Raw genomic sequence first — 25452 nt, 5'->3', positions numbered from 1 at the left:
GGGAGCAGGCTGCAGAGACCCTCAGCGGGGTTCTGTTCCAAGAACCCCGCTGTTGTGAGCCCTCCAGAAACCAGCATAGAGGTGGGGAGAGCCAGTGACCCAGACCCGTGAGAAGTCAGTCCCATTTCCCGCTGTGTCTGCACTTCGAGGGGTCTGCGGTCACAGACCTCTTCAGATGCACAGCCACCCACTTTCCCTGAAAATGCTTAATTGCCACCAGGGGCCAGAGACGAGCAGACAAGTCCTGTTCACAGTAGCGGAAGAGTTTAAGACCGCTTTACGGATAGACGCCAGGTGACTTTCTATCCTGCTGCAAGTACTAGAGATAAAGAGGGGGCTAAGGTTTCTGCGGCCACTTGTGTTACCTGCTGGAGACGCGATCCCGGCTCTCAGCTGACGCTGTGGTTCAGGTGGAGAGCTGTGCCGTGTTCCAGGCCAGCCACCAGGCCTCCTCCGCTGCCCTGACTGCCATCATTAGGAGCTGGGCTCCCGCTAACATAACGATGCGATGCATATTTCATTCTGCCTCCAGTCTGCTTTCCCTGTTGAGCCCAAGCCAGCGACTTAGCCGTGGGGAGAGACAGACTGAGGAGACGTTGCCATTTTGAGTGGGATGTGTGAGAAGGGGAAGGGCCGTGTCGTCAGCGCCATCTCCCTGCCCCGCACAGCTCTGTTTGTACCTGCGGCGTGTAGCGCAGTGGTCTGACCATCCAGGTATCGAGGCATCTGTCCTTCCTTTCCCTGGATGAGAACCCTCGGGCCCATCAGCAGGAAGTTGTGAAAACGAACGCAGTGGTCCCGTCTGTCGCAGACCTATAATACAGGTAGACCTCTGCCAGGTGAAGTCCTAACACACGTGGAATAAACCATGTGCTGCTGCTCGAAGGGGCTCTTGGGTCCCGCTGAGTTGTTCCACTTTGTCTGTCGGTCAAATGGCCTTTGAAAAGTTATCCCCCAACGTATGATTTTAGTAAAAGGCACAGCCGCCTGAATAATGCTCCCACGTCTTTTATGAAATTCCACCAGAAGACAGTTCCATTACGTTGTGCAATGTTTCTTGTAAGGACCTAGAGAATAAAATCCTCCCGGGATTTAAGTCTGGGAAAGAGCTGGTCTCACCCCTTCACAAATGTTTACTGAGCATCTGCTTAGCATTGATGATTTTACTTAATCCTCAGCAAGGAGTAAGCCCGGGGGGGGTCTGAGGTCCAGGGGGCGTCAAGTAACTTGAACAAATTCTTGCAGCTGGCCAAGAGGTAGAGCCAAGGTCTCAGGCCAGTACTGACAGCTCCACATCTGGCCTTTCAGAGGGGCCACAGGACCACGGTCACAGAGGGGTCCAGGCAGGGGATTCGTGGAGGCCCAGGGCCTGTAGGCAGTGGCTGGACGCCAGAGCCTGGGTGAAAGGGGATGGAGAAGGGGGGCTTGTGCGCAAGATGACCCTAATCTCACACTGACTAGTGGGCAGCACGGGGCCGGGGCCCCAGGACTTGCCTAGGGCATCCCTGCCAGGTGGGGACGGGGAACAGGGAGGGGTTGGGGAGTCCCGGGAAGGGCGGGCACAGGAGCTGGGGTTTGGGTGCCCCTGCAGAGGGCTCTGGGGTCTGTGCCCAGCTGGACTCCCTCACTGGGGTTTCAAAAGGCCTGTCCACAGTGACAGGACTGAGCATCGGGCCGTTGGGACCATCGCGAGCACTGAGCCAAAATCCTCTTGGGTCCCGGGTGAGTAGAAAAGCTGCAAAAAAAATTAAACAACTTTTTGAGGAAACTTCACACTGTTCTCCATAGTGGCTGCACCAATTTACACTCCCACCAACAGGGCAGGAGGGTTCCCTTTCTCCACACCCTCTCCAGCGTTTATTCCTTATAGACTTCGATGATGGCCATTGAGAGATGTACTTTTAAACCCCATCCACCCACTTTGCTGCACCCCTTCCCCACTTCCGGTAACCGCCAATCTGTGTATCCAGGAGCTTGGTGTTCTTTCTTTGTTTTTGTTATTTTAGATTCCACACGTAAGTGAGGTCACACAGTATTTGTCTTTCTCTGTCTAATTTACTTCACTTAGCATAATGCTCTCAAAGCCTGTCTTGTTAGAAATAGCGGGATTTCCTTCTTTTCACGGCTAAGTAATATTCTATTGTATATGTACCACATTTTCTTTATCCATTCATCCATCTTGTTTCCATGTCTTGGCTATTATAAAAAATGCTGCAGTGAAGATAGGGGTGCAGGTATCTTTTTGGCAGTAATTTCCTTTCCTTCAGATAAATACCCAGAAGTGGAATTGCTGGGTCATATGGTAGTTCTATTTTTAATTTTTTTGAGGAACCTCCATACTGTTTTCTATAGTGGCTGCACCAACTTACATTCCCACCAACAGTGCTCAATGATTCCCCTTTCCCTATATCCTTGCCAATACTTGTTATTTCTTGTCTTTTTGATAATAGCCATTCTAAAGGTGTGGGGTGCTATCTCCCTGTGGTTTTGATTTGCGTTCCCTGATGATCCGTGATGCTGAGCACCTTTCCAGATACCTATTGACCATCTGTGTGTCTTCTTTGGAAAAATGTCTATTGAGATCCTCTGCCCATTTTTTAATCAGACTGTTTGTATTATTATTATTATTTTGCAATTGAGTTGTGTAAGTTCTTCATACATTTTGAATATTAACCCCTTATGAAATATGTGATTTTCAAATATTTTTCTTCCATTCCATAGGTTGTCTTTTCGTTTTTCTGGTGGTTTCTTTTGCTGTATGGAAACTTTTTAGTTTGATGTAGTCCCACTTGTTTATTTTTGGCTTTTGTTGCCTTTGCTTTTGGTGTCAGTTCCAAAAAATCATTGCCAAGACCAATGTCAAGGAGCTTACCACCTATGTTTTCTTCTAGGAGTTTTATAATTTCAGGTCTTAGGTTCAAGCCTTTAATCCATTTTAAGTTGATTTCTGGGTATGGTGTAAGGTAGTGGTCTAGTTTCCCCAACACCATTTATTAAAGAGACTATCCTTTCCCTATTGTATATTCTTGGCTCCTTTGTTGTAAGGGAACCATATATCTGTGGGTTTATTCCTGGGCTCTCTATTCTGTCCATTGATCTATGTGTCTGCTTTTATGCCAATGTTATACAGTTTTGATTACCACAGCTTTGTAATATAGCTTGAAATCAGAAAGTGTGATGACTCCGGCTCTGTTCTTCCTCAGGATTTGTTTGGCTATTCAGTGTCTTTCGTGGTTCCATACAAATTTAGGATTGTTTGTTCTTTTTCTGGGAAAAAGTGCCATTGGGATTTTGACAGGGATTGCATTGAATCTCTAGATTGCTGTGGGAAGTGTGGACATTTTAACCATATTAATTCTTCCAATCCATGAGCATGGAATGTGTTTTCATTTATGTATCTTCTGCAGTTTCTTTCATCAGTTATAGTTTTCAGTGGACAGGTCTTTCACCTCTTTGGTGACATTTATTCCTAGGTATTTTATTCTTTATGATGCAATTGTAAATGGGACTGTTTTCTTACTTTCTCTTTCTGATAATCTGTTATTAGTGTTTCGTTCCATTCAGGGACCTTGCTGAGGACTGTAGCTTGGGAGACTGCCTCTCAGAAGCTTCGAGGGAATTTTTCTGAAGAGGGAGGGGAAGGGATGTTTTCTAAACAATTTTTGGCTACAGGGAATGCATGCAGCAAGCACACATCTTGGTGAAAGTCACGAAGAACAGATATTTCGAGCTAATGATTTTAGTGCTTTTCTCTGTGTGGGAAGATGCAGGAATCTGGGGTCGTTACAATTCTTCCTGAGGTATGTGTCTATCTAGGGGGCCAGTTTTCCAAAGCACAGAGTGCCCACCCCGCTTTCCCCCTGAGCCCCTCTCAGGGTGCACGGTGCTGGGTCGGCCAGGGGTGCAGTGTCTGACGATTTAACCCTTGTAGACTTGGTGGGGAGCAAGCTCCCTGTTCTTTATTTGCACCCTTCTCCCTGCAGCCCGCGGTCCCTAGGCTCCAGCACTGGTCTGCAGACAGGCTCCCAGCTGCTCTTCCTAAAACTCCAAAGTGCTCACCTCCAACTTGGATTAAACTCTGCCTGGCCTTCCAGGTGGCAGATCAAAGGGCCGCGTTGGTGTCAGCACATCTCTTGCAGGAAACCATGCAGACTCCCTTCTGGCCACCCCAGGCCAGGAGACGCAGAGTGCTGGCTCCCTGGCAGCTTGTACTCACCTACCTGGCCCCACCGGGGGTCTGAGCTCCAGGTCAGGACCTATGGCATCTAGCTTTCATTTTCTTCCCCTTAAACATATAAGGAGAGTTCTGCGTGTGCTCTTTATTCAAACTTCCCCATAAGTTTGTATTCTACGTCTGTGAGTCTGTTTCTCTTTTGTAACTAAGTTTGTGTCCTTTTTTAGATTCCACAGGTAAGTGTGTCAACTGAAAAAATACGCACAACCTAAAAGTCGAGAGTTATGTTTTATTGGGCGGAAATGTTTAGGACTTAAGCCCGGGAGGCAGCATCTCAAGTAACCCTGGGAGAACTGCAAGGCAAGGAGAGACCAGACGTGGGCAACCGCGAGGGACTGACAGCAGTTAAAACGTGAAGCTGAGATGGACGGGATCCTGCAGCTCAGCCCCTTACCTGTTGGACAGGACGATCTCACATGTACGCGCACATATGCACACACACGGGCACACGCACGCACACACCGGCCCAGGTCTGTGCCTGCCTCATCCGGGTGGCAAGGCGCTCACGCTCAGGTACGTCAATGCACGTTCTGTTTGTGTCTCTGTCATCTCTATTTTGCTGAATCCTCTCCCTCTTTGGGTCTCTTTAGTTGCTGTCACACAGCTGGTGGGCCCAGTGCTTCCAGTTTGACTCTGCGTCTCTGGCCCCAGCCCTTTATTTCCTGAAGTATCTTCCAGTGTAAGGTGAGGTGGGAGTTCCCAGGGCCCTCAGGCCAGCCTTCCAGTTGCTGCAACACCCTCTCCCCAACCCCGTACAGGCCCCGCTCACCCCGAGCAGCCAGGGGCTCCAGAGAGGCTTAGTGACCCGAGGACACCGAGGAGCTGACTGATTACTGGCGGGCGCAGCCGTGCAAACAGTGCCGCCATTGTGCTCTCTTGGTTGACATTTACACACACTTTTGTAAAACTTAAAACAATTTGCACTGGTTTGGGCTGCTGTTATATATTTAGAGAGTGGCCTTTACACTTTATTTTTCTAATGTGAGACACTCCCTCTCAAACTATTTTAGGAGGAAGCTTAAAATAAAACATTGAACAGCGGAGATGCTCTGGTTGAAACAGTTGTGCCCCAGCCCCCAGTCGTACCTGTCCAGCTCTGCTCTCCTCCCATGCTGCCCCCAGAGATGCAGAAGGCCCTCCCCAGGCTTAAAGGAGCAGTTCCAAAACTGCAGTGCCAAGCGCCTTGCTGTCCACGGGGAAACTAGAAGAAAGATCAGATGACGATCCATCTGCTTATGAAAACGAATCTATAACAGTACGGCAGTTCCTCAAAAAATTAAACACAGAAGTACCATGTGAGCCACAATTCCACTTCTGGGTATGTTCCCAGAAGAATTAAAAGCAGGGTCTTAAAGAGATATCTGGGGCTTCCCTGGTGATGCAGTGGTTGAGAATCCGCCTGCCGATGCAGGGGACGTGGGTTTCTGCCCCGGTCCGGGAAGATCCCACATGCCGCAGAGTGGCTGGGCCCGTGAGCCATGGCCGCTGAGCCTGCGCGTCCGGAGCCTGTGCTCTGCAACGAGAGGGGCCACAACAGTGAGAGGCCCGCGTACCACAAAAAAAAAAAAAAAAAAAAAAAGTAAAAGAGATATCTGTGCACCCGTGTTCATAGCAGCATTAGTTGCAAGAGCCAAGAGGTGGAAGCAACCCATGTGTCCTTCAAACGATGAATGGGTAAACAAAATGGAGTCTACACATACAATGGAAACTCATTCAGCCTTAAGAAAAGGAAGGTGAATCTGACACCGGCTGTAACGTGGATGAACCTTGAGGACATGATGCTCAGTGAACTAAGCCGGTCACAAAGGACAAACACTGTGTGATTCCACCTATGTTAGTATGTAGAGTAGTCAAATCCAGAGACGGAAAGTCGAGGCTGGTTTCCAGGGGCTGGGGAAAGGGAAATGGGGAGTAAGTTTTTTTTAAAAAAAATAAATTTATTTATTTATTTTTGGCTGCATTGGGTCCTGGGTGCTGCGTGCAGGCTTTCTCTAGTTGCGGCGAGCGGGGGCTACTCTTCGTTGTGGTGCGCGGGCTTCTCATTGCAGTGGCTTCTCTTGCTGCAGAGCACGGGCTCTAGGCGCGTGGACTTCAGTAGTTGTGGCACGTGGGCTCAGTAGTTGTGGCATGTGGGCTCTAGAGCATAGGCTCAGTAGTTGTGGCATGTGGGCTTAGCTGCTCCGCGGCATGTGGGATCTTCCCGGACCGGGGCACGAACCCGTGTCCCCTGCATTGGCAGGCGGACTTTCAACCACTGCGCCACCAGAGAAGTCCCGGGAGTTAGTTTTTAATGAGGACAGATTGTAAGTTTTGCAGGATGGAAAGACTTCTGGAGAGGTTGGAGGTGATGGTTGCACAACACTGGGAATGTACTTAATGCTACAGTGTCTCAAACTGTATACTTTCAATGGTTAAGGTGATAAATTTTGTTATGTGTATTTTACCACAATCTAAAAAAATAAAAAATAAATGAATCTGTGTATGATGATCCTTATCTCTGGGTGAAGTTTCCAGTAACTTTGTTTTGCTTATCTTCTAAATTCCCAAGCGGGAACATATATTTCTTACCTGGCTTTAAAACTATGAGCTAAAAATATGTCTCTGCATATAAAAAAGGATAAAATAATAGAGAAAAACAGCTTGTAGGTTTATGGGATTATGGGTGATTTGTCTCTTCATTTCCCAAAATGCCCTCAAAAGCAAGGAGACTCACGGAAACAGGAGGGCGTTGATGAAATTCAATATTTTATCGAGTTGTAGCCCAGTCAAAAAAACACCGTACTCTTATTAAGTAAGGTTAATGGAAATAAACATTAGTGTTGGACTTATAGTAATTTGCTAAGCTTATAATAACCAAGAGTAAACTGTAATAACTTTTGAGTTAGTAACAAAGCTTCTTTCGGGGCAACTTCTCCCCTTTTCCTATTCTCCAGGGTACATACAGATGGGTCCTTTGCTTCTTACCTGGGTGCATGCATCAGAGCTGCCAGGAGAGTGCCGGCGGCCGGACCCCGATCAGCACCTCTAGAGGAAGCGCCCTCCCCAGGGTTGCAGATTCAAGCTTGGCTTTTGTCATCCCTGCCAGGCGCCCCCGGAGGCCACCCAGCCCAGTTTCAGCCCCTCGAGCAAAAAACGTATGTCTCTACGGGGTCCCCCAGATTCAAAGTAAGGTTTATCTTTTCCTTGTAGCCCCATTTTACGTTGGACTGGCTCAAACCTACCTTCCAGGTTTGGTGAAATCTGCCCAGCTGATGACATGGGGATCAAAATGTAGTTTTTATCTGCAGAGAGCGATATTCTTTATTTGTAGAACACTGTTGATGATGATAACCCAGACACCAAAGTGAAGGCGAGCCAGCCACTCGCGGGTTTTATGTCATGGTTTGGGCTCTGGAATCACATGGCAGGTTCATTACTGACATCTCCCCGTAGCTAAAGCAGGGTCACCCCTGCACCGCCCCCAGTGTGTGCTTATAGGGGTCCAAGAGATGAGCATGTACGGCGCCGGCACAGAGGAGTGCTGTAAAGGCAAGGGGGTCTCCAGTCCACAGGTGTCCTGTTGCCCAGGGTCACCAGTCATGAACCCAGGCAGCTAGGATTGGCTGCTTGTGAATGAACAGGTATATTAGTTTCCTGTAACAAATTACTGCAAACTTCCTGGCTGAAAACCACCGAAGTGTATTATCTTACAATCCTGGAGCTCAGACAGTCAGAGCAGCCTCCTTCTGGGGGCTCCAGGGGACGAGAACCCGTTTCCTTGCCTTTTCTGGCTTTTAGAGGCTGCTTGATTTACTCACGTCACTCTGACCTTTCCTTCTGTCCTCACGTCTCCTTCTCTGCCTCTGACCCTCCCGCTTCTCTCTCATAAGGACTCCGTGACTGTGTCAAGCCCCCCAGACAGTGCAGGACCATCTCCCGCTCTCCAGATCCTTGACCACATCCGCAAAGCCCCTCTTGCCACGTAAGGTGACCCAGTCACAGGTTTGGGGGGTCAGGATGTGGACATCTTTGAGGGGCCCTTATTCTGCTGGCCACGCCCCGCGTCCACTGGCAGGGGTACTGATGGCCAGGCGACCACAGCAGAGCATGGCTCCAGACCTTTCCTGCTGGTCCTCAGGGTCACTGACGTGCCTGTGTGGCAGGCGAGTGCCGTCAGTTTCTGAAGAATGCTGGGTAGAGAGGACAACTCAGGAAACCTGTTTTCCCTGCCCCTGAGTCTCTCCTCCGCCCTGGCCATGGTCTTCCTGGGAACAAACGGAGACAAGTCTGCCCAGATGGCCCAGAGGTGTGTACCCACCACACAGGAAGAACCAGGTATGTTTTTTCCTGTGATTTCATAGGGCTGATCTTATCACACTTTCACACCAGCTCATGAAAGCCAGTGGGGCCTGCAGGTGGCAGGAGGGGCACCGTGGTGATGAAGAAAGGGCAGCCTTGGGTGGAAAACTGAGCTGTGGAGGACAGGGCATTTCCCAGTGTCACGGGAGAAATCAAGTCACAAGTTACTTTCTCTGGACCAGAACCTCAATGTATTATATAGCAAAATTGCATCTCTGATAAGGAAGGTAAGAGTACAATTCTGTTTCACAAAAAGGCCAAGGATTTCAACCTTGTTTTATTTTAAACTTTGGCTAAAAGGGTACTTAAAAGTGAAATGCAGCTGTCCAAGTGAACTTTTTGAAAACTGGGTCATTTTTTGTGTGTGATTGTGCAATAGTGAAAGAAGAACACAACACAAACGGGGCCTTACGTCTTCTGGAATTATTTGGGGCTACATCTCATTGCTCTGAAGGGTTACGTGACCTTATGGACAAAGGAGGTAGTGGGCCCTACTTTAGGGAAGTGGTCCTTAGCGTCTTCCTGTTTCAGGTTTCTTTGACGATCTGGTGAAAGTGTCCTGGGACATTGCCATCTGTACAACGTTAATATAGTTAATATATGATCGATATGATATATGTAATTAATATGGAATATAATTAATAATAACAATAATATGGGGAGTGTGCACTCCCCCCTGAAGTGCATCCGTGGATCCCAGTCGGGCTTCCTTCCGGCTCGCTGGAGCACGTAGTCTCTGGGCTGGTATGGGATCAGGGAGGGTGGGATACAGGAACAACCTAAATTCTCGTTCTGACTTGACACGTACTCACAGTTGGGTCTGGAGAACTTCTGTAAAATTGCTGGTGAAACATTTTCATTTTTATTCATGCTCTCTCCTGTATTCCCTGGGCCGTGGTAGATTCAATCCCAAAGGCTTGTTTTTTTCTCTCTCTCTCTCTGTCTCCTGCTATCAAGCTCTCCTGGCCTGAATAAGTCTGCTACACTGGGTCTCAGCTGGGGGCCACTCTCCCCCCTTGAAGGCAAGTGGCGATCTCCGGAGTCATTTTTGGTTGTCATAATTCAGGGAAGTGCAACTGGTATCTAGTGGGCGGATGCTAACCGGCCTGGTCTCGCAGAGGCAGCAGTGAGTGGCGGCGTGAAGCGAGACCTTGATTCCCTGCCCAGGAATTGAACCTGGGGAGCCTGGATGGAAACTAGGAATCCCAGCCACCAGACCCCCTGGCTCTTGCCCCAAGTGAAAAAGGCATTTCTCACGGAGGCAAAAACTGCAAAAACAGGTACAGAGTTTATTATTAAAGACATAGCACAACAACAGGTGGGAGAGCACACAGAGAAACAGTTTGTTTAGTTAAGACAGAAGCAGGGCAGAGATGCACACGGGGAGAGGAAGGGTGTGGGCGTCCCCCCTAGCGACGAGGACCCCAGTAAAGAGGCGGTGAAGTCATTCATATAGGGTGGTCCTTCTGGGTCTCTGTTCACCTTTGGCCAATTACCTGGTTTCTTTTTCCACACCTGCCCTGCCCTGGGACCCTCCCCAGCATGTGTGCCCAACTTTTTTCCAAGATGGGATTTCAGCCCAGAGGCCTATGGGACGGCCTTAGCATCACCTATTCTGGGGTGGTGCCCCCTCCTTTTTGACCCCCAAGGAGCCTTTCTGCGCATGTGCAGTGTCTCCCTTGCCCCAAGGATGGGAATTATGTGACCTGTTGATCTATTACTCAAACAAGGGTTAGCCCCTCTCTGCTCCTGCCACGACTGCTATCTTCAGGCGTCCACAGGAGACAGAGCCTGGCTACTTACCCTGTTTCTGTTGTTACTTCCATTTTGGAGAGCAAACAGGAGGCTGATTGTAAATGTCTAAGCTGGAGCCCATCTATCTCCTGTCTCAGGAAATGCAAACAGATGGCTAGTTGTGTCTGGCCTGAAGCCCACTTTTTCCTGCCCCATGAAATGTAAACGGGAGGCCAGTGGTAAATGCCTAGCTTGGGGCCCATCTGTCTCCTTCCTCTGTCCTACAGTGCACAGGGCAGCCCCTTCAAGGAAGGGTCATCTGACCCCAAATATCAATAGTGCTGCTGTTGAGAAAGGCTGAGCTGGACAATTAAATCAACCCCCTTTTCACGTAGGAACCCACCAAGTCTTCAGCACGGAGATCTGTTTGGAGGTTGCTCTTTGGGGGTTAGCGGGCGATGCTCAAAGCCGGTGGTGGTATTTTCTGTTAACAAAGGTGGAGACGGTCACCAAGGTCCCCATCATTTCTCAATGAAGTTAACAAACGCAACACGCAGCGTTTTCTTAGAACTGCTGACTGGCTCTGTGAAGCAAGTATGTGGAGTTGCTGTCGGGAAGTAGTGTTCACACATTCCTGAAAAGGAAAACAAAGGAAGAGAAGAGAATGAAGTAATACTCTACTGCCTTAAACATGTACTTAGAGATACACATCTGCAACTACAATTTTGAATTTTAATATTGTTTCTCAACTATGTCTTCTCTCTTTTTTTTTTTATTGTTTCTGTCTCCCTGGTATCAATCCCAATATGTCCATCCTCCTGCACCCAAACCTGCATCTCCCCCTTGACTCCCTGTCACCCACCGTGCTGTAGAAGGACCACCCTGGATCCCCCCCAATCTTACCTCAGTTGTTGGGCAGGTTCCCCGCCGAGATGTCTTAAATGTGCCCCCTTCTGAGCTGCACTGCTACTGCCTGGATTCAGAGTCCCACTGTACCTTCTCCACTACCATTTTAACTGCTTCTTAACTGGTCTCTCCAGGTCCAGTCTGGTCCTCTCCTGTGTCTCATAAATCCACACTCTGACAGAATAGTCTTTCTAAATAAAAATCTCTTCATGAAACTGAAGCTTTAAGTCTGCATAGCTTCTATGAAATTCCTTAGTCCAGAGAAACCCCTCCATAAGGCAATACTTGAAGTCACCACATTTTGGCCGTGGAATACACGGGGTGGTGCTGCTGTGAGATCAGCGAGCCGACGGGGGGCTCCCGGCCCTCTGACTGGTCAGCACTGCCAAGCATTCCTCTGCGGGACTCAGACACACCCTTCATCACGGCTCTTGGTACCATCCCGTGGAGGTCACCTGCTCTGGGCTTGATCTCACTGGGGTGATGCTGGGCCCTTTGGTTGGCTGGGTCTTCCTGGACAAGCGCTGGTGATTCCAGGAATCTCCTGGTTAATTGATGTTCATTTTTGAACACCAGCCTGATCTTTCTTTCAACGTTGGGGAATATTGGGACGCAGGGAGCCTCCTGCCACCTTCTTGGTCACATGGCTCCTCCTTCCCTCCACCTCCTGTTTCCTCTACGGAAGCTAAACGATTTGAAAGCACGAGATGCGCAGAGGACGGGAGCTGACCGCCACGCACTTTACATCGGAAACCAAGGAATCGCGGGGCGCTTCTCTCTCGGTTTCAGTGTGTTGGGTACCCTTCCTGATTTGGCCCAACTTACATGTCGAGGCTCCTTCCCTGCCCCTGTGCTCTCCCCAAGCCCCTCCCTGAGAGGCATCCCCCCGAAACCTCCAGGCCGTTCGCAGAGGAGCTTCCTTGCTCCCTGTGCTCTTCAGTTACCGGGAAGAGCTCTCTTTCCGACTGAAGAGCTACAGCGTTATTTGATGATCACATCCCCCCTGAGTCCTCTCAGTCATTTAACAAATACCTTTCGGACACTGTGGTTGATGCTGTGGACACAAAAACGAGTCAAGGAGAGTTAGGCTGTCCTCAGGCTGGTCATCTCGTGCGGAAGACAGAAGATTCTCCAGAAAGTCCCTCTGGAGTTAAGTGTCTGATGGGGATTTTCATGGGGGGTATTTGGGTGTGGCTGCCACCATCTGTTTTCTCATAACATCTAGAAAGTACCTCTGAGCGTGTGTCTCAACAGACTGTGAGCCACCTCAGGTCACAGGTCACGTCCTCAGCTGGGACCCAGCCAGCGCCCGGCACATGGGAGGGGCTGAGACTCCTCTGCTCACGGAGTTAACGAGTCTTCATTATGACAGGACGCAGCCCGACTTGGGGAAGCACTCCTGGAAGAAACATGTTAAGAGGGGCAAAGAGGTCTTCAACGTTACGGAAACCTTTGCAGAATAGGGCCAGAGTCAGTGTGTGTGCTTCGTAGGCTGCTGAGAAATCCTGTCTGAGTGCCTGCGGAGTTGTGATTTGCTAACAGTACCTGTAAAGGACACAGGAAAGGCTGCCAGTGCGACGTGTCAGCCTCACTGGACATTACAAGGGAAAGAGGGACTGACCTTGGCTGTGGTCTCCCGGCGGCTGCTGCTGTGACCCAGTTACCGAGGCCTGTTCGTGTGCGCTTGCCAGATTTTCAGGCCAGCAACACAATTGTTATCTCTCTTGGGCCTGTCAGATCATGAATCAGGTACTTTGAGAAACACGTAAACCTCCTCCCTTCTGGACAGTGCTGGAAAATTCCCGAAAAATGCTTCCTTTGGGGGGGCCTTGTTTTTCCCTTATCTGGCAGGATCCTTAACATTCAACCGGATAGGGAAATACTTTTCAGATACAATCGTACTTTCTTAAAATAATAAGACGGGGAAGATTTTGACGGGAAAAATAAATAGCATTTCAAAATCTCTCCACTGTTAATCTATCGCTGAAAGGACTTCACATCCCCTATGTATCTTTTATTGGGAGGAGAGGGAGAAGAAACGAAAAGCGTTTTCATATTGAGAGTTCTGTTTTTTTGTCCTTGGTTAAATCCATCTTCTATCCCTGGGGATAGTATCTGTATGGGAGGGAAGGTTCCTCGGGTCTTGGCGCACAGAGGCTGCCCGCATCTGTGTTAGAGGAGAGAAAAGGCAGAGAGCTGAGAAGGAGAGAGGAAGCTTGCAGGAGGGGCTGCAGGCTCCAGGGCAAACTGGCTCTGCAAAACCGGAGCAGGTAGGGGTGTGGGCCGGGGAGGATGCCCGATTCATGTTTGCTGGTTCCGGGTGTAAATGAGCTCACCGCGGCTGACTTGAGGTTACCACATGTTTAACAGCTCGCCTGCAGGAACCAGGTCCAGCTCATCGCTGCACAGGACGCTGCAGCGGGCCTGCAGATTTCCCTGACCCTCCTCCTGGGATCAGAGGCACTTCCCTTATGGGAGCACGGATGAGATCTGCTGTTTAGGAGAGGCTGGGACTAGAGCTAGTGTCCAAGCAGTTGTCACTGGGAGAAGCGCTCACCTGGACTCCAGGTGGCAGGAGACGCCCAGAAGGACGGTCCTCTGGGAATGGCCTGGGAGGTCTGGGGGGCAGGGGAGGGGGGTGCCTCAAGGAGGGAACGGGGGAGAGCACAGTGGCAGGGAAGGAGCCTCGAAATGCAAGAAGAAGCCCCCTCTCTCCTTTCTTCCTTCCTCGTGGACGCGTAGAACAAGGCAGGGCTCAGACGGCTGGACGCTAACTCGCGGGCAGGCTGTTAGTTGGTGTGTGTGGGCAAACAGGGATGGCAGAAGCTGCACCCCGTCCTTCCTGTTCCGGGGATCCCCGAGGCCCTTCTCTTCCTCAGTCAGAGACCTTCGTCTGTCCTCTATCAGACCATCCTCTGACTCACAGGAATGCGTGTGACACGAATATAAATACAGCAATTGGCTATGAGAACACTTGAAATCAAAAAACATTTACAATGAGTTTAGGGCAAATCGTTCTTTTTAAAATCTCTGCTTGTCTCGGGTGTTTCCTAGCTGTTTTACTCCTGTGTCCATAGGGCAGGGAAAACTCCAGAATTGGGGCAGAGTCTTGGTGTATTTATACAAAGCAAAAGAAGTCTGTGGATTTTCTTGAACCAGAACTCAGTGCCTAAGCGCTCTGGGGCACGGGCATGAGGAGTGGGGTGAGGGTCATACGTGCGTGTGTAGGCTCACCTAAAGTTCAAGTTTTCCTTCCCAGATTAAAGCTGGAGGAGAGCTGTGCCTTGGAGTCTTTCCTCTGCAGTTCAAGAACGACTGGTGTGTTTGAGAAGGCCAAGGCCGACTTTCCTGGAATGTTCACTAGGGAGCGTCACCCAAGGTTGAGCACAGCGCTCAGTGGAGGCCAGCGAGGGAGGCAGCGCTCAGCACCTGGTGCTCGGCTTCCCTCCCTCCATCAGGTGCCGCGAAACCAGCAGCATTTCGCTCTGCGGCAGGTTCTCTTCTCCAGAAAGAGGTACCCTTGCTATCCACACACCTTCCCCTCTGCCGACCTTGCCTTAATTGAAATCAGGGACCCAATGAGTGCAGCAACTGAAATGGCCAAAAAAGTGTGTGCTCAGTGCTTTCTGAACGTTCGTGCTGAGCATCCCGCAGCTGCTGGGAGCAGCCGAGGCGTCAGAGGTGTGACGGGTGTGGCTGAAAAGGTTGTGTCTGTCTTGCAGCATCTGGGGCACCCCTGAGTGGTCCTGTCCTCCCCACATACCCTGGGAAGGCTCCCTTCCCAGGCTGTGCCCGCCGTTTTGGGGCGTCCTTGGAGCGCCTCAGTGGTCCGTAGGAGCTTATGACAAATGCAGGGTCTGGGCCTCACCCTCAATCTAATACACTTTGATGAGACGCCAGGTGAATCACAGGCACATCAAAGTCTGGCAAGCGCTGTCAGGAAGGAAGCAGCATTGTCTTCCCCTTGGTTGAAGCCCTGAGCCTCTCCGGGCGTTAGCTGCTTGGAAAAACTGTTTCCCCTGCCCCTCGCATTGAGGCCGGCTTCAGACTGTCCTTGGAATTTGTGAAATGTCCACACCTATACTTTATGGGCTGTTCCTCAAATTTGCGAAGTGTTCTCAGCAGGGAACAGCTACGGCTTCATATTGTCTGAAAGGCAGTGGCTGCCTTTACAGTGCTGGGGGGACGGGTCCCCCACTGGGAGGCATGGGAGGGGGGCTGGGCTGGAACCGGCCCCTGCTTTAGCAGGATGGGGAAGAACGGATGAGTAATGCTGTTTCATTTCCTTTCATAATCTGACATTTCTCCCCAGTTCCTTCCCTATGCTGCTCACCAGCCCCCCCAAAACACACACACTCCCAGCAGTTCTGATTTGCCCCATCTTCTTCACAGCTCAGCTTCTCCTTTCTGTAGAGACACGGAGCCAAGTAAGTAAGCAGAGGATGAACTGCTTAATCTTATTTACATGTGATGTATTTATTGTCTTTCATGTCCTGTAGGACTTTTAAAATATATAACACTTTATGCCACTTTTAAATGAATCATTGGGAATTCATGTCATGCTGGGTCCTGTAATCACAGGTTTTCTAGCTCAACTTTTTGTCCAAGACCTTATGGAGATGGAGAAAGGGAAAGGCGGGAACTAGAACCACGTGATTAGAACATAAGCAATGATCTTAAAGCATTGTTAATGTGTGATAACTGACATACATTCAAAACACTGAAACCCTGAAGTTTGTAACCCCTTCATATTCTGGAATGATGCTGGAATCAGAAGACAGGAGTGATACCTAAAAGGATAATATGCAAAGCGATATTTTAGCCTTGTGCATGATTTTATGTTTTCAATGTACTACATACGTATAGAACTGTTCAAGTTGTTATTTCCAATATTTATATTAGAAAAAATATAGACACTTGATAATTTTCACCAGCTTTTAAAATAACACTTGTACTTACTGTATTGTAATAGATTTCACTTTTAACAGAAAAAAAGAAAGAAAGAAAGATATCATCCTGTCAACATGCTTCTGGTGGCTGGGGCCTCTGGCCGCCGGCCTGGGGTGAGGCTGACACAGGAGGCATGGGAGGAGTGTGGGCCCTGATGACCCTGAACCACTGAGACCCGCTGGAAGCCTGACCCCCTCGGAGGCCCCGGCCGAGCCCCTCTGACTCCGTATCTGTTCTGCCACTCGGCTTACAAGCCAGCACCACAGCCCAAGCCCGGCGGTGGGCAAGGGCTCGGACCCCAGGGACGCTGGCCTCTGTAAGTGGGCTCGGGTCCGCTGATGAGCGGCGGGCCCTGGAGGACAGGAGTCCTCCGTCCTGGCTGAATCGGCCCCGCTACAAAGAGCCCCAGGCCCTCCGCACCTACAGCAGAAGCGCGCCTCTGCACCTGTGTCCACTTCATGCAAGTGTAAGAACCCAGGGGTCCGGGTCCTCTTCGCCCCTCTGCACGCGCCCCTGGTGTCCCTTCTCACTGGACACAGAGCCACCGGCAGCCGCGCTTTCCCTTTCAGAACCTCGCCTGCCTCTGCCGCCGTCCCTGTCCCCGCCCCCGTCCCAGCGGTCGGGGTCCCGGCGGAACCGTGCGTCCCGGCGGTGCGGGGCTGGACGGGGCTGGGCGGGGCGCGGGGCGGGCGGGGCGGGGCGGGGCGCGGGGCGGGCGGGGCACGGCCGCCCGCGGCGCCAGTTCCCGGCCGCGCCCCGCCCCGCCCGCGGAGCCGGGAAGTCCTGGGCGGTGGGCGGCACTGGGCGCTGCAGCGGCGGGGTCTGCGCCTCGGGCGGTCGGGGTCCCGCGGAGCAGAGGAGGCAGGTGGGCCCGCGCGCGCGTGGGGGCCCCTCCCGCAGAGCGGGCGGGGCGGCCTGTTTACCGGAGCGCTGGCTGTGCGGCTCGGGCCGGGGCGCGCGTCCGGGGCGCAGGGTCTGGGAGAGTCGCGCAGGGTGGGGACTCAGACGCCGCCTGAGGCCGTGATGCTTGCGTGGAGAGGGAAGGGTGAGCGCCCTTAACCGGAGTCGGGCAAACAGTGCTTTCGGAGGCTCACACGTGGCTTGGAGGGGCTGCAGGGGTTCCAGAGGCCGGGGCAGGAGGCTGGGTCGTTTAGGGCAAGTGCTCTTTGAGCTGATCCCAGGGGCCGTGGGCGGGTTAAGAGCTGCGTGGAGGGCCAGGACGACGCCTTCCTCTGCGCAGAGTGTATGTGGGGAGAGGTGGGGGACCCGTTCTGTCCTGAGGCTCTCAACCGGCGGCGCGGAGGCAGCAGGCAAGGCTTGGTGGTGACGCGTGTGATGGATGAAGGGGGCCTGAGGCCATTGGTTGGGTGAGAGAGGGTCTCATTTCCAAGGTGGGCCGGAGAAATGTGGGCTGGGGGACGATGGCCGTGCCTCGTTCAGTTTCAGATGTGCCCCCAGTTTCAGACGACCTGCCCACCAGCGCAAACACCGCCGACCTCCCTGCTTCACAGACACAGCCTCCCCGTTCTCGCTGGCTGTACCCCGTCACCCCGACTGTCCTTTCCTGGACCCCCCCCTTCCTCCTCGCCTTTCCACTCCGATGTCTCCCAGGCACTCGTTTCCCCTGTCATGCTCAGCCTACTCTGGAGGCTTTGGGTGGGAGGAATGAGGGAAGCTTCCAAATCCGTGTTTCTGAGTCAAAAACAAAAAAAACAGAACAAAACAATGCACACTGTCTCGGCCCCATTTCCAGTGACCAAGAGTCACCGGAGGTCTGGAGAACAGGAAGGGCAGGCGCTCTGAGCTGGGTTATGGGTTATGGGATAATGCTTGGCCAGAGGGAGCCGAGGGCCGTCCCCAGACTGAGCAGCCACTGTAGGTGAAAGATGTTTGCCTCACAGCCCATTTTATACCCGTTTCCAGGCTGTCTGGATACAATTCGGCATCTCATACATTTTTCAAGTATCAGCTGGCACATGGGGAGACCATGGCCTGAGTCACAACTGAAAATCTCACGAGGAGTCTTCACGTCTGCAAGAAGAGACGTGGTGGGCTTCCATGGTGGCGCAGTGGTTGAGAGCCCGCCTGCCGATGCGGGGGACGCGGGTTCGTACCCCGGTCCGGGAAGATCCCACATGCCGCGGAGCGGCTGGGCCCGTGAACCATGGCCGCTGAGCCCGCGCGTCCAGAGCCTGTGCTCCGCGGTGGGAGAGGCCACAACAGCGAGAGGCCCGCGTACCGCAAAAGAATAGACGTGGTGTGTGGGGACCAGGCAGAGTACCTACCAGTTTTTCATCTGGGGTTTCCTCCCCTTCCTCCTCCCTGACCCTGTCCTCCTCTTCAGATGGGAAAGGATTGGACTTCACTGCTCCCAGGAGCCGTGTGTGCGCGTGCGTGCGTGCGTGCGTGTGTGTGTGCGTGCGTGCGTGTGTGTGTGCGCGCGCGCGCGCGCGCGTGCGCTAGTGCACCTGTGAGTGATTTCTGTTGATTTTCCCAAGGCTCTCGAGCTGGCTTGACCTGCTGCCAGCACCACACTTTGCTAATTACCTTAATATTGGACTTATTTTTTGGATGGAGAGCAACAATAAGTGGATCTTCCTCCATAAAATATTTTTGAGCTTTAAAATGAAAAAAAAGTACAATTCTAAAATTGCCATGTGTTAGGTCAACAGCATTCAGGGTTTATGGAGGTGGCCTCCTTCCTCTTCGCTCTCTGGCTCCAGACCCAGCATCTTTTCTGGAGGCTTCCAGAAGTTCATCAATGCACTCACGCTGTCCATGGCTGGTGACTTCCCCTTCGAGCCATTCGTTGTGGCTGCCTGTGCCGAGTGGAATGTTTGCCCTGGACGTAGCTTTGGGGCATTTGACCACATGAGATGACTAGTCTCTCCAGCCCATCCCTCATTTCCTGTTTGTCTTGTTCTCCCACCTGGAGCAGAGTTTTCCTTGAGTGACCGGGAAGTGGTTCACATCACTGACTTTGCAGATGTCCCGATGTCACCACCCGCGTGTGTGATTTCTCTGTATACCAATCCAAACTCAGCAAATTTGAAAAAAGAATGTTTGGTTCTAGACTAATCATCAAGGATGTTCCAATAAGCCCTATCATGGTTGATTCATCATGCTTTGTATTCTCTACTTTTCCCTGAAGGTAAAATTCCAGAGTTGTTGTCGGGTAACTCAGTTGATGCACAGACCAGGCTGGTCCTCCACGTGTTCAGCGTCCTGGGAGCTCTCAGAAGCCATCACTTAGGAATTTTCATGGAGCGTGATCGATTATTAATTTGTAGCCCCCCTCCCCTCCCTGGAGCCTGGGGGATGGGACTGAAAGTTCAAGCATCTCATCATGGTTGGGCCTTTCTGGAGAGCAGCCCCACCCTGCAGCCATCTGGGAGCCACCAGGATTGGCCTCCTTAGAACAAGTGATGCTCCTGCCACCCAGGAAGTGCCAAGGGATTTAGGAGCTCTGTGTCGGGATCTGGGGGATGGGCAGAGACCAATACATATTTCTTATTATATCACAGCATTTATTGTATATATGGCCAAATTGGTGAACTCTTAGTCATTTAAGAGTTTTCAATACATTCTCTTGGGTTTTCTGCTCTGTGGTTATGCAAGAGGCAAATGACCTTAAGAGGGAGCACATCCTTCTCATACACTCCTGGTTCCTGTTTTTAGAATTTGTTTTTTGTTTTGTTTTGTCTTGGTCTTTTTTGCACTATCCAGGAATTCTGAGACAGAGTGTGCAATCACCATAAGAATCCTTGTGCTGCCCTTTGTTATAATTTAGAGCTTGGTAATTCCCAGTGCCCATCAGACTATGAAGAAGTGTGGTATAAATTCGGCTTTTTGGAGGGAAGTTAACAAGACTTTTTGGAAGTCTTTCAATTTCAGATGAATGTTCCAGCACTCTCACTTTTAGATTATCTGTTGTACAGAAGCATTTGCACACATGCTCAGATATGTTCCAGGTTCTTTTCTTCAGCATTATTTAAAAAATTCAGATCTACAGGGGTTTTAAGTTATTATTTTTAATTGTGGTAAAAACACACATAATATAAAATTTATTATCTTAATCATTTCTAAGTATACAGTTAACATTATTTTTTAATAGCAAAAAAGGAAAGAAAAAGAAAGGAAGAAAGAAGGGGAGGGGGAAGGAGGAAGGGTAGGAGAGGAAAGGAATACAATGAAATGGAATTAATCCAATTTTAATTTTTTTCTCCATAGGAGAAGAATGTAATTCATTTATATGATGGAATATGATGCAGGAAATTAAAAAAAAATGTGATTGGTCTATATGTCACCGAGACAAGCTTGCTCAGCTCGCCGCACAACAGCAAGATGAGGTGTTGAAGCAAGGAATAAGACCTTATTCGGAAAGCTGGCAGACTGAGAAGACAGCAGATGAGTGTCTCCGTCTTATGTGGTCTGGATGCCAGTTCCTTTTATAGCACAGAGAGGGGGAGGAGATGAGGAAGTAAAGTAAAAAGGCCATACGTTTTGCAAATATCTCCTGGAATGGCCAGCCTCGGGGAGGGGATGTGTTAATTTCTTCTTTCTTGCAGCCATTCACAAGTGGACAGGGGCCGGATGTTTCGCTGAACAAAGGCACTTTGGTTTAACATTCAGGCAGAGGGGCAGGATTCCCAGAGGCAGGGGAAGAGTAGCTCCCCGCTCGCCACAGGTGCCGTCCGCAGTTTCACTGTACTGGGCGTACGTACTTAAACATGCATGGCTTAATCTTTGAGACAAGCCTATGCTACAGGCAGGATCGACCAAGTAGAGAGAAAAAGATAAATGTTTCAATTCTGCTTATGAAGGTATAATTTACCAAATTCCTCTAAGTTATAATTAGTTTAAGGGGAAGGTTCTCCTTACACCTGGAAAACAGATTGAAACCAGTCATTTTTCAGATAGAAACTATAAAAATTATAACCATATTCACCAGTTTACTCAGTCCTATGTAACTAATCCTTTTTTAAAAACAGCTTTAAGAAGCCATCAGTTTTCCCATTAGAATTTTTCAATTTCTTACCCAGTTCAGCATTATTGTCTGAAAGCCAGAAACTTATATTTACCCAAAGGTCCCTTCTATAAAACGTCTTGAAGAGGAAACATTTTTGCAAAGGCGTCAGAGTGAAACCATAACTGTCTATAATGACGAAAGACTTAAAGCACGTTTAAATCTGGTTACAATGCAACTGACAAAGTAACTTGGTTACTGCTGTGACATGCAACACTTTTCAGACAATAGCTAGAATTATGACTGATAACATTTTACCAGGACATATCAGATTTTAGGAAGTCCATATAATCCCTAGAATACCTCTACCATTTGCCATACAATATAACCTAAGAAGATTTATGACTTATTTGACAACACTTCCCATGTAATTCAACATACCAAGTGAACCTAATTAGTTCATATCTCTCTTTGGGGTGTTTCAGGGGTCCTTTGAACCACTTTGTTTTAATATTCAGGCAGAGGAGCAGGGTTCCCCGAGGCAGGCCATTACGTATAGACAGTATCCTTTTGGTGAACAAAAGCAACGGGAAGCAAAGGTTAAAGTAAAAGAAACAGATCCAACATGTAGTCAGAGTCGGCTCTTCCCTGTATGTGTATGCAGTTCCTGAAAAAGATCATGAAAACAAATTAAGTGAAAAATGTATTTTGCGGGCTTCCCTGGTGGCGCAGTGGTTGAGAGTCCGCCTGCCGATGCAGGGGACACAGGTTCGTGCCCCGGTCCGGGAAGATCCCACATGCCGCAGAGTGGCTAGGCCCGTGAGCCATGACCACTGAGCCTGCACATCCGGAGCCTGTGCTCCACAACGGGAGAGGCCACAACAGTGAGAGGCCCACATACGGCAAAAAAAAAAAAAAAAAAAAAATGTATTTTGCAGTACAATGTGTATAGTATGATGTCATTTTTGTGAACAAAACCCTGTATGTGTACATGTGAATTTATATATGTGAATCCATAAGAAAAAGTTTAAGGGGCTACATCTTTACTGCACAGTGGTTATCTCTGGGATAGATTGGAGTAGGGGGTATAGGAGGAAAACTTACATTGTTTTACTCTCTATATGTCCATTTATTTAAATTTTTAACTAAGAAAATATAATTCTGGGGACTTCCCTGGTGGCGCAGTGGTTGCGAATCTGCCTGCCAATGCAGGGGACGAGCCCTGGTCTGGGAAGATCCCACATGCTGCAGAGCAACTAAGCCCGTACGCCACAATTACTGAGCCTGCGCTATAGAGCCCACGAGCCACAACTACTGAGCCCACGTGCCACAACTAGTGAAGCCCTTGCACCTAGAGCCCACGCTCCACAACAAGAGAAGCTACCTCAATGAGAAGCCCACGCACCGCAACGAAGAGTAGCTCCCACTCACCACAACTAGAGAGCCCGTGCGCAGCAACGAAGACCCAACGCAGCCAAAATAAATAAATTTTAAAAATTAAATTAAAATTTAAAAAACGAAAATATAATTCTGTAATCTGCACATAATTTAAACAAGATCTCCAGAATACAACCATTTGTGTAATACTGAGTGACAAGGTACTGAAATTGAAATAAAAGCTACATAAATGGTTTTAAAAATATCCTTTTATCCTTGGTTTTTATAAGAGTTTTTAACAAGAATGCCAGTCAAACATTGACCTTTCTCTTTTCATGAGTAAGGTTTATTTCCATTTTTTCCTTATTTTTCAGAGCCGTTTCTCATTCCCTGGTCTGTGAACTGACTTCATATCCTTCACCCATATATTCCCTAGGGTTACGTGCATGAGTAGGGGCATTTTATATGTGAACGAAATTCACCTTTTGTCTAGGAAATGAGTTTTCAGTATGTCCCTAGTTTGTCTTTTATTTTACATGGTGTTTTCACCATGTTAAAAATTTTTAAAGTTCATACGTTGTTAAATGTATCAGTCTCTTAGTTTCCAGGTTTTGTGAATGCTTAGAAAGTCTCCTTTCCTCCAATATTTTAATGATTTGTTTTCAAGTTAAAACTTTGATCCATCTGGGAATTAATGTGGATAAAGTGTGAGGTCGGTACCCACCTTTCCCTGCAGACTGCAGCCTGGCCACAAGAGGCGTCCATAGAGCACCTGTGTACACGGTCTCTTTGCACTGCCCGCTCGAGCTGCACAAATGGTCGCCACCGCCCTCCTTGTTCCTAGATTCAAGAGGCTCCTGATTCCTGGGCAACATTCGCTACTGTTGGTGACTTCCTCCTCCCAGGGCTCCCGATCGTCCTTGCGCCTTCCTACCACATCCTGCTTGGTCTCACGTCAGGCGCCATCCTCTGTCCAGCCTTCCAGTGCTCCTGCTGCTCACAGGGCTGGCCTGGCCCTCTCCCAGCCGCCCCATTCCGAGCTGACGTGCTTCACGTCTCTGGTCTACCTGCCCGCCCAGAGCTGACGCGTTGAGCTCAGGTCTCTCTCCTGAGCTCCCACATCTCCAGGTGCCCACTTCCTCCTCCATTTGGACACCCTGACAAGCGCTTCTGTGTCAGTTCATGCAAAGGGGACATCATCGCCTAGGTTCCCAACCCTCTTTTGTTTTCAGCTCTGGGACCGTAAGATCCACGAGAGCAGCAGTGGGGTTCACGCCATCAAGTCTGCATCCCGGGCACTGGTGCCTGGTGTTCCTCGTTAGATACCAACTGGAGTGACCTGAAGGCTACCAGGCCAGAGGCAGGGCACCTTCTCCCCTCTGTCACCCCGGCTGCAGATTTTGAGGCTGCAGACAGGCTGCCGTCCTTGCTCGGCAGGCGGACTCCTGCAGCGGCCTCCCCTCTCGTCCTCCTTTTCTTCAACCCATTCTCCCGATTGGCAGGGAGGTCTTGCCCACAGTAAATCTGGGTAATTCCAGCTGCTACAGCCTAAGCCCGCAGCCTCTATAGCTAACCACAGTAGAAACTATCTCTCGCCCACTGTAAAGTCATGGAAGTGTTATTCAGGTGGTGGTTCGGAGACCTAGATTCCGGCACAGTCAGCACCCACCTTCCAAGGACGCTGCAGAATAAGGAGCATGCAGGGCGGTGCGTGGAAACGGCATCACATCCACTGCTCCTGCCAGTGAGACTCAACCTCACGTCCACACCTGACCGCAGAGGGGAGCCTAGAACATGTGGTCCTGCTGTGCGCCCAGGTAGAACACCTGAGACTTGAGATGAGCTTGGGTGGTTTCCCTTTGCCTTTAGGATAAAGATTAACAAGGTGTGTCATGAACTGAGTTGTCCTCCCCCCAAAGTTATATGTCAAAGTCCTCACCCCCAGGAGCTCAGATGAGACTGTATTGGGACATAGGGTCTCTAAGGAGGTAATTAAGGTTAAATGAGGTCATGGGGTGGGGCCCTAATCCGATAGGACTGGTGCCCTTATAAGAAGAGGAAGAGATACCGTGGCACACATGCACAGAGGAAAGGCCACATGAGGACACAGTGAGAAGGCGGCTGTCTGCAAGCCAAGGAGAGAGGCCTCAGGAGGAACCAACCCTGCTGAGACCTGGATCTCAGACTTCCAGACCTGAACTGTGAGAAGTAAATTTCTGTTGTTTACGCCCCAGCCTGTGGTCCTTGGTTATGGCAGCCCCACAAAGCAATACAAGGCGCTTCCTAATTTAGCCACTCTCCTCCCCATCCTTCGCCATTCCTCTGAGGACAGCTCTTGACTCCATCCCAACTGAACTAGTCATAGTTTCCTGACTATCCCATGCTCTGTCTTTCCTCTGGGGCTCTGCACTTTCCACTTTCTACCCTTTCCCTTTCCACCCCCCCTCCCTCCACCAGGCTCCCCAGCTCCGCCCCTGGCATCACTGGCTGAGCCTCACTAAGCCCTGAGGGTTAAATGCTCCCCCTGTGTGTTTAATTCTTTGAAGCTGAAGCGTTCGCGACACTGGATTCCAATGAACTATTGTATCTCCAGAGCCCACCACCAGCACCAGCTGTATAATTTATGAGGCCTGGTGCAAAATGCAGTTGAGAGGCCCCTGGCTTGAATTTCAGGACAGGACAGCCGGACCCGGACCAAGGGTGGGTCCTTCTGAGTGCGGGGCCTTTTGCAAATACACAAGGTCATCTGCTTGCGAAGCTGGCCCTGCCTGGAGAGCTCTCATCTCACAAGCCAAGGACACGCTCTAGGTTTTGTAACACTTGAGCATTCCAACTTTCTAATTTTTGGCTAAAAAGGGAAAGAGAAACCACATTTTTTTCCTGATTCGTGTCACAACAGGATGTTAGAGTGGAAATCTTTCTGTTTCAGTTTTGCTTGAAACACCAA

The 25452-nt window shown here is 49.9% G+C and overlaps 3 long non-coding RNA genes across 5 annotated transcripts; 2 read left to right on the top strand and 1 right to left on the bottom strand.

Annotated features, from left to right (window-relative positions):
- Positions 1 to 7195: 7195 nt before the first annotated feature.
- Positions 7196 to 11427, top strand: LOC137231484 (uncharacterized). Of its 3 annotated transcripts, none has more exons than XR_010946575.1 (3): positions 7196 to 8548; positions 9691 to 9852; positions 10702 to 11427. It is a non-coding gene; the product is annotated as an uncharacterized lncRNA (long non-coding RNA). The 3 variants fall into 3 exon arrangements; XR_010946574.1 differs by having other exon boundaries at positions 9530 to 9852; XR_010946573.1 differs by lacking the exon at positions 7196 to 8548 and having other exon boundaries at positions 9304 to 9852.
- On the bottom strand, positions 10806 to 13373 carry LOC137231486 (uncharacterized). Its single transcript, XR_010946576.1, has 3 exons — positions 12834 to 13373; positions 12245 to 12611; positions 10806 to 10940 (listed from the first exon to the last, which is right to left on the bottom strand). It is a non-coding gene; the product is annotated as an uncharacterized lncRNA (long non-coding RNA).
- Positions 13374 to 16889: 3516 nt separating this feature from the next.
- On the top strand, positions 16890 to 22770 carry LOC137231483 (uncharacterized). Its single transcript, XR_010946572.1, has 2 exons — positions 16890 to 17027; positions 18086 to 22770. It is a non-coding gene; the product is annotated as an uncharacterized lncRNA (long non-coding RNA).
- Positions 22771 to 25452: the final 2682 nt, after the last annotated feature.

Source organism: Pseudorca crassidens, chromosome 10 (genome assembly GCF_039906515.1).
Source record: "Pseudorca crassidens isolate mPseCra1 chromosome 10, mPseCra1.hap1, whole genome shotgun sequence".
Taxonomy (NCBI): domain Eukaryota; kingdom Metazoa; phylum Chordata; class Mammalia; order Artiodactyla; family Delphinidae; genus Pseudorca; species Pseudorca crassidens.
This window is presented reverse-complemented; position numbering and strand designations above follow the sequence as displayed.